Here is a 13,991-nt window from a genome sequence, read left to right on the forward strand (position 1 = left end):
TGATACTTGTGTGGATTGCATTAAGGGAAAGCATACCAACAAGTCTAAGAAAAGTGGTATCTATAGGAGTTCAAAATTATTAGAAATCATACATACTTATATATGTAGTCCAAATATGGACACATATGGTCAAAATCATTTCATCTCCTTTATAGATGATTACTCATGCTACATGTATCTTTACTTGCTTTATAACAAAAGTGAAGCTTTGGATGTCTTTATTAAGACATTAAAGCTGAAGTATAGAAACAATGCAATAAGTAAATTAAGATAGTGAGATCAAATAGAGGTGAAGAATATTATGGTAGATACACTGAGGATGGACAAGCACTTGGTCCATTTGCGAGGTTACTTGAAGAAAATGGGATTGTTTCCCAGTACATTATGCCTGATACACCCCAACAAAATGGTATTGCAGAAAGAAGAAACCGAACATTATTGGACATGGTGCGGAGTATGCTTAGCGTAAACTCAAAAATTCCTAGATCCTTGTGAACTGAAGCTCTAAAAGTGGTTGTGTACATATTAAATAGTATTCCAACCAAGGCAGTCTCAAAAATGCCTTTTGAATTATGGAAAGGTTGGAAACCAAGTTTGCAAAATGTACACGTTTGGGGATGCCCGTCTGAAGTTAGGGTGTATAATCCACATGAAAAAGAAACTCAACCCTAGGACCATTTGTGGGTATTTTATTGGTTATGCTGAAAGGTCCAAAGGTTACAGATTCTATTGTCCATCTCATAGCACTAGGATTGTGGAATCAAGAAATGTAAAATTTCTTGAAAATGACTTGATTAGTAGGAGTGATCAATCAAATGACTCAAATTCTGAGAATGATCATTCAGAACCTTGCACCTTAGGATCAAGAATAATTGTGGTTCAAAACACCCCTCAAGTTCAAACGAATATTGAACAACCACAACAAGTCATTGAAAATCCACAAGTTGATGATGAAGTTCAAATGGATCAAACTGTTCACAAATTACCTACAGTTGATGAACAACCAGCTGAACCACCTGTTCTCTAAGAGCCCGCTGGTGTAGGATTAAGGAGAACTACTAGAACGACAAAACCGCCAATTCCTAGTGACTACATTGTGTATTCGCAAGAATCTCACTACAATATTGGAGCTGAAAATGATCCAAAAACATTTTCACGAGACATGGATAGCCAAGGATTGAAACTGTGGTACAATGCCATGATTGAAGAAATGAATCTATGAAGAGCAACGAAGTCTGGGAACTTGTTGAATTGCTTAATGGGGCGAGGGCCATTGGGTGTAAATGAGTTTTCAAAACAAAGAAAGACCCATTAGGCAACATTGAGAGACATAAAGCAATACTCGTTGCTAAGGGATTCACTTAAAAAGAATGAATTGATTACACAGAGATCTTTTATCCTGTTTCTAAGAAAGATTTCCTTAGAGTAATCTTGGCATTAGTTGCTCATTTTGATTTAGAGCTACAACAAATGGATGTGAAAAATGCTTTCCTGAATGGTGACCTAGAGGAGGAGGTATAACATGAAACAACCAGAAGGATTCTCCTCTGATGAGCACTTTGTATGCGAGCTTAAGAATTCCATCTATGGATTAAAATAAGCATCCTGCCAATGGTATTTAGAATTCTATGATGTCATATCTTCATTTGGATTTGAAGAGAATGTCATGGATCAATGTATATATACTAGAAGGTCAGTGGGAGTAAGATTTATTTTCTTGTTTTATATGTGGACGATACTCTTCTTGCAACTAATGATAAAGGTTTTCGCCATGAGGTAAAACAAATCCTCTCAAAGAATTTTGAGAAGAAAGATATGGGTGATACTTCTAATGTCATTGGCATTAAAATCCATTGAGATAGACATCAAGGTATCTTAGGTTTATCTCAAGAAGTCTACATCAACAAAGTTTTAAAGAGATTTTGGATGAAGGATTGTTCACCAAGTGTTGCTCATATTGTTAATGGTGATAAATTAAATTTAAGCCAGTGTCCAAAGAACGATTTTGAAATGGAAGAAATGAAGAAAATTTCCTATGCTTCTGCTATTGGAAGCTTAATGTATGCTCAAGTGTGCACAAGAACTAACATTGCATTTGATGTCGGAATGTTAGGAAGATACCAGAGTAACCCAGGATTAGACCACTGGAGAGTTGCGAAGAAAATGATGAGGTACCTCCAGGTATTAGGGATTACAAACGGATGTTCAGACAAACTGACAATCTGGAAGTAGTTGGCTACTCAGATTCAGACTTTGCTGGTTGTGTTGACTCACGTAAATCAACATCTGGCAACGTGTTTATGTTTGCCGATGGAGCTGTGTCATGCAAGAGTACTAAACAAACATTGACTGCTACTTCTACTATGGAGGTCGAGTTCGTTTCATGTTTTGAGGCTACATCGCATGGTGTATGGCTAAAGAGTTTCATTTCAGGTCATAGAGTTATAGATTCTATTTCTAGGCCATTGAATTTTTTGTGTCAGTTCAGCTGCTGTATTCATGGCTAAGAACAACAAAAGTGGTAGTCGAAGAAAGTACATCGACATTAAGTACTTAGTTGTTTGAGAACGTGTTAAAGAAAATAAAGTGGTCATTCAACACATAAGCATTAAATTGATGATAGCTGATCCTTTGATGAATGACTTGCCACCTCATAAATTCAAGGATCATGTAGTGAACATGGGACTTGGTTCCCTTATGTAGTTTTTATTGTACAACTAAAGTTATTATCAATGAGACTCTTATTTTGATGTTTTCTCATATTTATGGGCATTTTTAATTTTATTTGAGAAAATTTTATCTTCATAGGACGTGAATAAACATATGATTTATTCATTAAGTTGCATCACCACATACATTTTATTGTTGAGTACGTAATAAATACATTGTAATATATGGAAGATAATATTTATCATAAAAGATGACCTATCACTATGATTCAGGTGTTTGCTACCTAACAAGGATAATCATTAGGCTTAAGTGCTATTTTAGTTTAAATGCAGACCAAATGGGAGAATGTTAGAATATTTTATTTAATTAATTAGAGTTACCAAAATCTATAATTCTAATTAATTATGATTAAAGTCAATATTGGTATTAACTGACAGATATTCTCAATATGATCATCATTATTTAAGGTAGTTACTCAATATTAAGCTACCTAATATTTCATATCCTATTGATTGTCAAATATTTTTATATTAATTGTGGCAGAAACCTTCATGAAATGTCTCAGCTATATAAATATAGGGTTCTGGTCCCCAAGCTCAACATTCAATTCTCATACACTACAAGAAAAAGTGTTTTTAGAGGCGGAAATATTACTGGCGGACAAAGTCCGCCGGTAATGAACAGGTTATTAGCGGCGGAGTACTGGGTCCGCCACTAATAATGGAGAAATTAAAATAAAAAATTAATTTTTTTTATTAGTGGCGGACTTGCCCATTATTAGCGGCGGATTGTTCGCTGCTAATACAATGTCCGGAAGAAGATAAAGAGAACGATTTCAAATTTATTAGCGGCGAGTATTTTTCACAATTATCGGCGGAATACCCGCCGCTAATAACATTAGCGGTGGGTCTATATCTGCCGGTAATAACCATTGTCCCGGCGGGACCTGCCGCTAATAGTGTATTACCGTCGGGTGAATATCAATACCGGCGGGTCCCCGTCGGTAATAATGTTATTAATGATTTTTCCTGATAGGCTTCGGCCTCCTCATATCTCTCTCTTCGCTCCCCTCTCCTCCCTCCTTCTTAGTTCTCATCCTCTCATCTCTGACCTCTCACCGTCGGCGTCTCTTCGCAGTAGCAGTCCACGACTTCCCGGTGCCGGCAGCAAGGAAGAAGGTCAAGTGGTATCTCAAGCCTGTGCATCTCTGTCCACGAATCCACCGCCCCCTGCCCAGTCCAAGCCTGTGCATCTCCATTGTCAAGTGGTATGAAATTCTATGAAATCAAATCTTCATTTCTTGTTTATGTATCTCATTATTTATATATTTATTTTTATTCATTTTTCTTATTGCAAAATCTGATATTGATTTGTATTTATATTTTGCTTGATTTTCAGTTTTGTCAATTTTGGAATTAATATTTTTGTTGGATTTAGATGAAGAGCATTGTGTTAATTGATATATCTTTGTTTGTATTTTTGCTTAAAAGTGTAATTGATTGATGTTTAGCTTATGTCAATGTGTACAATTTTCACACTTGGATGTGTTTTTGTTTTATTAATGATATGATTAATTTTTAATTATATAATTTAATAATTTTTTTTACAATTAATAATGATTAATTAAAAACTACTACATATCTTATAATAATTTATTTTTTAATTTTTTAATTAATTAAATAATAAAAGTTTGATTCAACATTATTTAATTAAATAATTTAATTTAATTTAATTTTTTATTAAATAACATTATCTAATTGAATAATTTAATTTAATTTAATAAAAGTCTTAAAAATTAATAATGATTAATTAAATAAATAATAAATTATTTTAATTTTTTTATTAAATATTATTATCTAATATTAACTAGTATTAAATTATTTGAATATAGAAATTGAAAATTTTATTTAATATTATAATTTAATAAAAAATTTTACAATTAATAATGATTAATTAAAAATGACTACATATCTTATAATAATTTATTTTTTTAATTTTTTAATTAATTAAATCATAAAAGTTTGATTCAACATTATTTAATTTAATAAGTCTTAAAAATTAATAATGATTAATTAAATAAATAATAAATTATTTTAAGAAATTATTTTAATTTGTTTATTAAATATTATTATCTAATATTAAATAATATTAAATTATTTGAATATATAAATTGAAAATTTTATTTAATAATTTTTTTTACAATTAATAATGATTAATTAAAAATTACTACATATCTTATAATAATTTATTTTTTAATTTTTTAATTAATTAAATAATAAAAGTTTGATTCAACATTATTTAATTAAATAATTTAATTTAATTTTTTATTAAATAACATTATCTAATTGAATAATTTAATTTAATTTAATACAAGTCTTAAAAATTAATAATGATTAATTAAATAGTTAATATTATTAATTATATAATTTAATAGTTAATATTATCTAATTAATAATATTAACTATTATTAAATTATTTTAATATAGAAATTAAAAATTTTATTTAATAAAAGTTTTTACAATTAATAATGATAAATTAAAAATTACTACATATCTTATAATAATTTATTTTTTCTGTCCCGGTATGCTTGTGATTGATGGTTGTTGACTACAACCATCAACTACAGGGATATCGGCACAGAAATGATAAGTTTAAAATATTAATAATAAAATAATGAATGAATTTTTTTTTTAATTTGAATAAAATTATCTAATAAAACATCATAAAATAACATAATATATTATAATATTGCATAAGATTTAAAAAATGATAACACATTTTTTTGTTATCCATTCCTATTCACATTACTAAAACTCACAGACTCTTGTAACACTTTAGATGGCGATTGACAAGACTTGGACAACATTGAGAAATCGTGCTTGTCAAGAATATTGGAATAGTCTACAATCTTTTTTGACGATGGCCTCGGAATATAAGGATTATGATGGAAGAATTAGGTGTCCGTGTGTCAAATGCATAAATAATAGGCTTGAAATTTTACCTGTTGTCGAATCACATGTATTCGATAGGGGATTTTATCAAGGTTATGAGAGGTGGATTTATCATGGGGAAGCGGAACTAGATGTTGTTGATGAGGTAGTTGATGATGATGAAGTTGACGAGATGATTCCCATAGTGGAGGACTTCCTCTTACCGCAACTGAGCAAGTAGACAATAATTACGGCGCAAGTCAATATTACGACGAGTTATTTGAGGAGATTGAAGCTGAGTTGTATCCTGGATGTGATTGGATTTCTTCCCTTAACTTCTTAGCTAAGCTATTACATTTGAAAGTTAGAGGGAAGATTCCTAACAACATATTCGATGAATTATTGAAGTTGTTAAAGCTTTCATTTCCGAAGGAAAATAAAATTCCATCAGCGTACTACGAGGCTAAAAAGAGATTGAAGAAATTAGGGTTGGGATACGAGTCGATTCATGTGTGCCAATATGATTGCCGTTTATTTTACAAAGAGCATGCAAACAAAGAGGAATGTCCAGTTTGTGGAACTAGTTGATGGGTTACTTTTGAAAAAACTAAAGGAAAAAAGGTGCCGCATAAGGTGATGCGTTACTTTCCATTGACACCCCAATTGAAAAGACTATACAGCTCAAGGCTTACAGCGAAGGACATGCTATGGCATCACACTGGGAAATCGAAAGATGATGGAGTGATGCGACACCCGGTGGATGGGACGGCGTGGAAGAACTTTGACATCAATCATCCTGCTTTTGCAAGTGATCCTAGGAATGTTCGTTTAGGCTTAGCTGCTGATGGATTTAATCCATTTGGCAACATGAACTTAGCATACAGCATGTGGCCTGTGGTGTTGGCGAACTATAATCTTCCACCTTGGTTATGTATGAAAGACAATAATTTGATGCTGACCATCCTTATTCTTGGTCCAAAATCACCGAGTAAGGACATAGATGTATTTCTAAGACCATTGGTGGATGAGTTAAAGGAGTTGTGGGTTAACAGAGTTGTTACGAGAGGTAGTACGACCAACACTATGTTCAAGCTGCGCGCAGCCCTTTTATGGACAATCAATGATTTTCCAGCTCAAAGTAGTTTGTATGGATGGAGTGGTCAGGGATACAAAGCTTGTTCCACATGTAATGAAGACACATCTTCCATTCGAGTGATCGGTAAGACATCTTATGTTGGTCATAGAAGATTCTTGCCCAGTACACATCGAATGAGAAGGGACACTGAGTTCGATGGCCAAATTGAGAGAAGACGTCCTCCGAAACGATTTACTTGTGAGGAAATATTAGAACAAGTGAACAACCTTCCACCCCAAGTTCCTGGAAAACACTTGTAGTTTGGAGGTGTGACATGTAGAAGAGTTGCGGAAGACAGAAATTGGAGGAAAAAAAGCATCTTCTACGAGCTTGATTATTGGTGTACAAACATTTTAAAACATAACATTGATGTCATGCATGTCGAAAAAAATGTGTGTGATAGTCTCCTCGGCACAATCTTGGACAATGATAAGTCTAAGGACACCACTAATGCAAGATATGATTTGAAGAAGATGGGAGTAAGGGAATCATTGTGGATTTATGAAGATGAGAATGGAAAGTTGATGAAGCAGCATGCTTCTTACGTGTTAACTCCTACTCAGAGACAACAATTTTGTCAATTTATTAAAGAAGTGAAATTTCCAGATGGCTTTTGTTCAAATTTGAAGAAAAAAGTAATCGAGAATGAAACAAATATCATTGGGTTGAAATCCCACGATTGTCATGTTATAATGCAACGATTACTGTCAGTGGGTGTTCGCAAGTTTCTCTCAAAAGATATATCGACCACCATTTCTGAACTATGTAATTTTTTCAAGCAAGTATGTTTGAGGACTATAAATGTTACAGATATGGAGGAAGCACAAAAAGACCTTGTTCTGATATTGTGCAAGATGGAGTTGATTTTTCCTCCGGCTTTTTTTGATATAATGATTCACTTGGTCTTACATTTGCCTGAAGAAGCAATTTTGGGTGGACCGATATTTATGAGGTGGATGTATCCTTTTGAAAGGTACATGAAAAAATTGAAGAACTACGTGGGAAATAAAGCTCATCCTGAAGGGTCGATAGCTGAAGGCTATGTCGCTGATGAGGCTATGACATTTTGTTTGATGTATTTCAAAGGGGTTGAAACAAAATTTAACCGTCTTGATCGCAATGAAGATTAGGTGTATGTCCCACGACACCTTACTGTGTTTCAATCTCAATGTCGTCCCCTGACAAAGGGAACTCTCAAGCCTCTCGACCTTGTGACTCGTGAAATGGCTGAATGGTTCATTCTTGACAATTCACCCGAAATTCAGGATTACTTAGAGTAAGTTTATTCCCTTTAAAGTGAAATTTATGTTCATTCAAAATTATTTTATCTAATATAGTCAAAGCATTCAAATTTACAGCGAACACCTAGTAGAGATCAAACTGAAATACCCAGATAGTGATCATAATCTTTTACACAAGAAAAATTTTCACCAGTGGTTTCATAAGAAGGTAAAATTGAGATTATTTTTAAACCATTATTGTTGTAATGATATTTTTATCATTCTAATATAGGTTTATTAATTTATTTAGATATATGACTTGCACAAACTTGGATCTTTAGAGAATGGTGATGAGTTGCTAGCTTTAGCATCTGTTAGGAAAATATTGTTTTGCCTCAATGGAAATGATTATAATATTACAACTCTATGCAATAATATTACAAGTAAATATAGATTGATTAAATAAGGTTACAACTCTATAACTGAAAATACAAATAAACTAAAGAAAGGAAGAAGATGATGAAGAAGAAGAGAATAGTGAGAATACAACTCTAAGCAAAAGATTACAAGTAAAATAAAGTGTTTAGACCAAATGAAAAGATTACAACTCTTAAACAAAATATACAAGTAAATAGAACAAGAGAATAAGAAGAAAAGCAATAGAATAAAAAGAAGAACAGAAACACAATCAAACTCTCACTTACACAACCTAAGTGAAGAGGATTGTGGATCACCAACTTGAACAAGGTTTAAAACCTTTGTCCAAAAGCTTATTTCCCCCTAACTCAAGCACTAAGGGATCTCTCTCAGATATTGGAAAAACTTTCTGGAATTATCAAGCCTCAGGGTGTTTCTAGTTAAGTGCTCTAGTGGATAGAAAAGTTGTGTCTTACAAGTGAGCTATAGGCTCCTATTTATAGATTTTAGAGACACTCTTTGAATTTCAAATTCCACCAACCCACATAGCTGTTACCAATGTTTAATTGGATTAATATGGAATTAAAAAAGAGATTTGGGAGTTATTTGAGTTTTTTGAGCCGTTCAACAAATATTGAAAAAACTGAAAATTGGTTAGTTTTTTGGCCTGTGGCCGCGGCCAGAGACAATGGTGGCCACGGCCACTGGTCTCTATCCTACAGGCCGCGGCCATTGAATGTTGGTAGCCGCGGCCACTAACCAATTTCAGCACAAAAAATTGTGCTGTTTTTCCAAACGGTTCCAAACCCTCCCAAATGATTTTGTAACTCCCAAAACACATTATTGGGGTTAAAATCATATCTCTAACAGCCATATCACATATGGTTTTATGAAATTCATCTCAATATTGTGTAACAACAATTTTACACAATAAAGGGTAATATTTGGAAGTTAAAAATTTGTAACACCAAATATGTTACATTATTTGGATGTATCTCATATATCTAAATATTGTAACTCTCTATTATATGTTATCTAAAATATTATATTATAATATAATATAATTTTACATTATATTATAAAATAATGTAACATTCCCCCACAAGATTAAATAGTTATCTATTGTAACACTTATTTAATCAATCATTATATTTTGAAATATAACATATCCCCCACTTGATTAAATAAGAACTCTCTCTTATAGGAGTCATTGCATTAGTGCATAAAGTAAAGTGTTTTTCAACTTGAACTTTACTATAGTGTAATTATCACAAAATTTTTCGAAAATTAGGTTGCACTAGGCATTGAACCATCTTTTCATGATGACAAATCGGTGATAACACATACACCTTTGCGATGTTCACTTGAGACCTCTATGTCTCGCTTTGCACCGTTAATAGCCATGTGCACTTTCCATTCATGGACGTTCTTGAGAATACTCCCAATTCTCATGAGAGGCGGCACCACCCCTAGGTCCATATAGGTAGAATTCTTACAGTATTTTTTTTACCAAAAATACTTGTCTTTACAAGACTGAATTCTATTAAAAAACCTTTTGGTTTTAACCCTCCACTTGGTAACACACAAGTACTCAATATCTCAGATGGGACTTGTTTTGAGTACAACTAATATTCACTTGATTGACCTGTTATTACCTATTGAACCTAACACTAGTTGAATAACTAGTGTTAAGATAGGTTACCATCAATCGTGAATCTCTTTAGGGAGTTTAAGTCCCATCCCTCGAGATGATGCAGCCACTAAATCCCTCGTTAGTGGCTTAGTGAAAGGATCCGCAAGATTTTCACTTGTTCTCACATAGGATATTGAGATGACTCCTCTTTGAATCAATTCTCTTACATATCCATGTCTTAGACTAATGTGTCTAGACTTCCCATTATACACTCCGCTATATGCTCTAGCCAATGTCGCTTGGCTATCACAATGTATCGATATAGTAGATACATTATCTTTCATTAGGGGAATCTCTATCAACAGATCCCTTAACCATTCGGCCTCTTTGCCGGTAGCAGCTAGAGCTATGAACTCTGCTTCCATAGTGGAATGAGATATACAGGTTTGTTTCTTGGAACCCCAAGAAATTGCACCTCCACCAAGTGTAAATACCCAACCAGTTGTGGACAAGTTGTCCCCAAGATTGGATATCCAACTTGCATCTGTATATCCTTCTAAAATCGAAGGAAATTTGGAGTAGTGAAGGCTTAGTCCTTTGGTTTTCTTAAGATAACCTAGGACTCTTCCAATTGCCTTCCAGTGATCCACACTTGGATTACTTGTAAACCTACTAAGTTTACTTACCGCAAATGCTATATTAGGTCTAGTACACTGGGCAGCGTACATTAGACTCCCTATAGCACTGGCGTACTCCAATTGAGCCACACTCTTCCTTCATTCTTCTCTAGTTTTACACTATGATCGAATGGAGTATTGTCATCTTTAACCTTGAGATGGTTAAATTTGTTCAATACTTTCTCAACATAGTGGGCTTGCTCTAACGCAAAACCCCCACTATGTTTCTTTACTTTGATACCGAGTATGGTATCAACTTCTCCAAGATCTTTCATCTTGAAGGTTGATGATAGAAACCTCTTCGTTTCTTCTATCCCTTTCATGCTATTACTTAGAATAAGCATGTCATCCACATATAAGCAAACAATGATCACATATCCCTTACAAGTTTTGGAGTATAAACACTTGTCTCCATTGTTATGTCTAAACCCATTAGACATGATGGCCTGATCAAATTTCTCATGCCATTGCTTAGGAGCTTGTTTCAATCCATATAAGGATTTTACAAGTCTACAAACTTTATGTTCATATTTTGGTAGGACAAACCCTTCGGGTTGTTCCATATAGACCTCCTCATTGAGGTCACCATTAAGGAATGTCATTTTGACATCCATTTGATGAACATACAAGTTGTGTATAGAAGCTAAAGCGAACAAAATTCTTATAGAAGTTGTTCTTGCAACAGGCGCATAGGTATCGAAATAATCGATACCCTCTTTTTGCCTAAACCCTTTAGCTACTAATCTAGCTTTAAAGGTTTGGATAGTGCCGTCAGTGTGGTATTTTCTCCTAAATACCCACTTACACCCAATTGGCTTAGACCCCAGTGGGAGGTCTACCAATTCCCAAGTGTTATTGGAAAGAATGGAATCCATCTCATCATTGATGGCTTCTTTCCAAAATGCACTATCTCTCGATTGCATAGCTTCTCTATAAGTCTTAGGATCATCCTCAACGAGAAGTACAATAGGTATTTTCCTAATGACTTCCTCTCTATTTCCTTCTACCATGTAGAATGAAATTCGTTTAGAATCTATCTCATCCACTACTAGACTTTTATGATTTTTAAGCCTTTGACTTCTTCTAGGTTCAAAGGGTTGCTTTACATCCTTTTGAGAATTCTCCTCTTGAGAATCAACTTTGGATATAGAAGCTTGAGAATTGTTCTCATATAACATATTCTCCTTTAGAGATGTTGAAGCTTGAGAATTGTTGTCACATAACATGTTCTCAAAGAATTCAACTTCTATAGATTCAATCACAATATTAGACTCTAAGTCTAATAGCCTATAAGCTTTACTATTGTTAGCATAACCAACAAAAGCACACTTTATGACTCTTGAACCTAACTTTATTCTATTAGGTTCGGTTTTCTTGCAATATGCAAGACACCCCCACACTTTGAAGTACCCTATGTTGGGTTTTCTTCCTTTCTATAACTCATATGGAGATATCTCATTTTTCTTCATCGGTATTCGATTAAGAATGTGGCAAGCGGTTAAAAGCGCTTCACCCCATAAGTTGAAGTTCAACTTAGAAAACACCAACATAGAATTTATCATCTCTAGATAAGTCCTATTTTTCCTTTCGGCAACACCATTGTGTTGTGGTGTATAAGGTGCAGTGCACTCATGAATTATACCATTTTCTTCACAAAATGTATTGAATTCATTAGAGAAGTACTCTCTTCCTCTATCACTTCTTAGCACCTTAATCTTTTTATTTAGTTGATTTTCAACTTCTAATTTATACAATTTAAAAGCATCAAAAGTCTCATCTTTATGCTTTAAAAGAAACACATAGGTATATCTACTAAAATCATCTATAAAAGTAAGAAAATACCTTTTACCACCTCTAGTTAAAACACCATTTAATTCACAAAGATCACTATGGATTAAATCTAGTAAATTAGATGATCTTTCTACACTAGGAAATGGTTTCTTAATCATTTTCGCCTTAACACATGTTTCACATTTACCATAGTTTTTAATATTGCATGCAATCATACCACATTTTACTACTTTTTTCATGGTAGAAAAACATATATGCGATAGTCTAAGATGCCACAAAAATAATGAATCATATTCAACAATATAGGCAAAATTAGCATTTTTATTGATAACATTGAAAGTTACATCATTGGTGCACAACTTAACCATACCCTCACAAGAGTACCCCTTTCCCAAAAATACATTTGATTTGGTAAGTATAAGTTTACCGGACTCAAAAATGGCTTTAATGCCGGGCTTGCCAAGCAAATCACCACTTACCAAGTTTCTACTCATTTCGGGAACATAAAGTACATTCACTAATGTGACTTTCTTGCCGGAGGTGAAGTAGACATCAATAGTACCTTTGCGAAGTACCTTGGATTTGCCCTCATTGCCCATTTGTATCTCATGGTTGCCCTTTGACTCTTCAAAGGTCTTGAACAATGATTTGTCATAGGTGACATGGACGGTGGCACATGTATCATACCACCACCCTTTCACCTTGCCTTGGACTGCATTCACCTCACTAAGGGTAACAACTATGTTTTCCTCTTGAGTTGCGTTCACCTTAGGTCCTTGTAGGTCTTTTCTATGTCTACACTCTCTAGCATAGTGACCCTTTTTCCCACACACGAAGCAAGGACCTTTCTCGCCCTTAAACTTGTTTGGGTTGGGTTTTGGACCCAAAGGTTTCTCATTACCCTTTTTCCCTTTGTTTTTGTGATGTTTTGGTTGTGACACCGTATTTGCTTTGGAAGTCTCTCCATTAGACCCCTCCACAAGTTTATCTCTACATATCGATTCCTCTTCGATTCGAATATGTTTTTGGATTTCCTCCAAAGAATAATCCTCATTTTTATGAATGATTCTTTTCCTATAGCTCTTCCAAGTTGGTGGTAATTTAGCCACAATAGCACCAACTTGAAAGGCCTCGGGAAGCTCTATCTTTAACACTTTCAATTTATTAACAATAATTTGCAATTCATGTATTTGAGGAAGAATAGGTTTATCACCAAAAAATTTGAAATCAAAGTATTGAGATATCAAAAAAAATTTGGTACCTTCCTCTTCCGCCTTGAACTTTTTCTCAAGTGCATCCCAAATCTCCTTGGCCGATTTGGTCTCGGTGTAGAGGTCATAGAGCCTATCGGATAAGGCGTTGAGGATATGACCCCTGCAAAGAAGGTTGTCCTCCTCCCTCTTCCTTTTCTTCTCCACCTTCTCGGGAGTGTCTTTGTCGGATGGCTCGGCTAGAGGAGCCAAGGAAGACTCAAGGATGTAGGCGATTTTGAGAGTGGTTAAAAGAAACCTCACCTTG

Source organism: Humulus lupulus, chromosome 2, assembly GCF_963169125.1.
Source record: "Humulus lupulus chromosome 2, drHumLupu1.1, whole genome shotgun sequence".
Classification (NCBI taxonomy): Eukaryota; Viridiplantae; Streptophyta; class Magnoliopsida; order Rosales; family Cannabaceae; genus Humulus; species Humulus lupulus.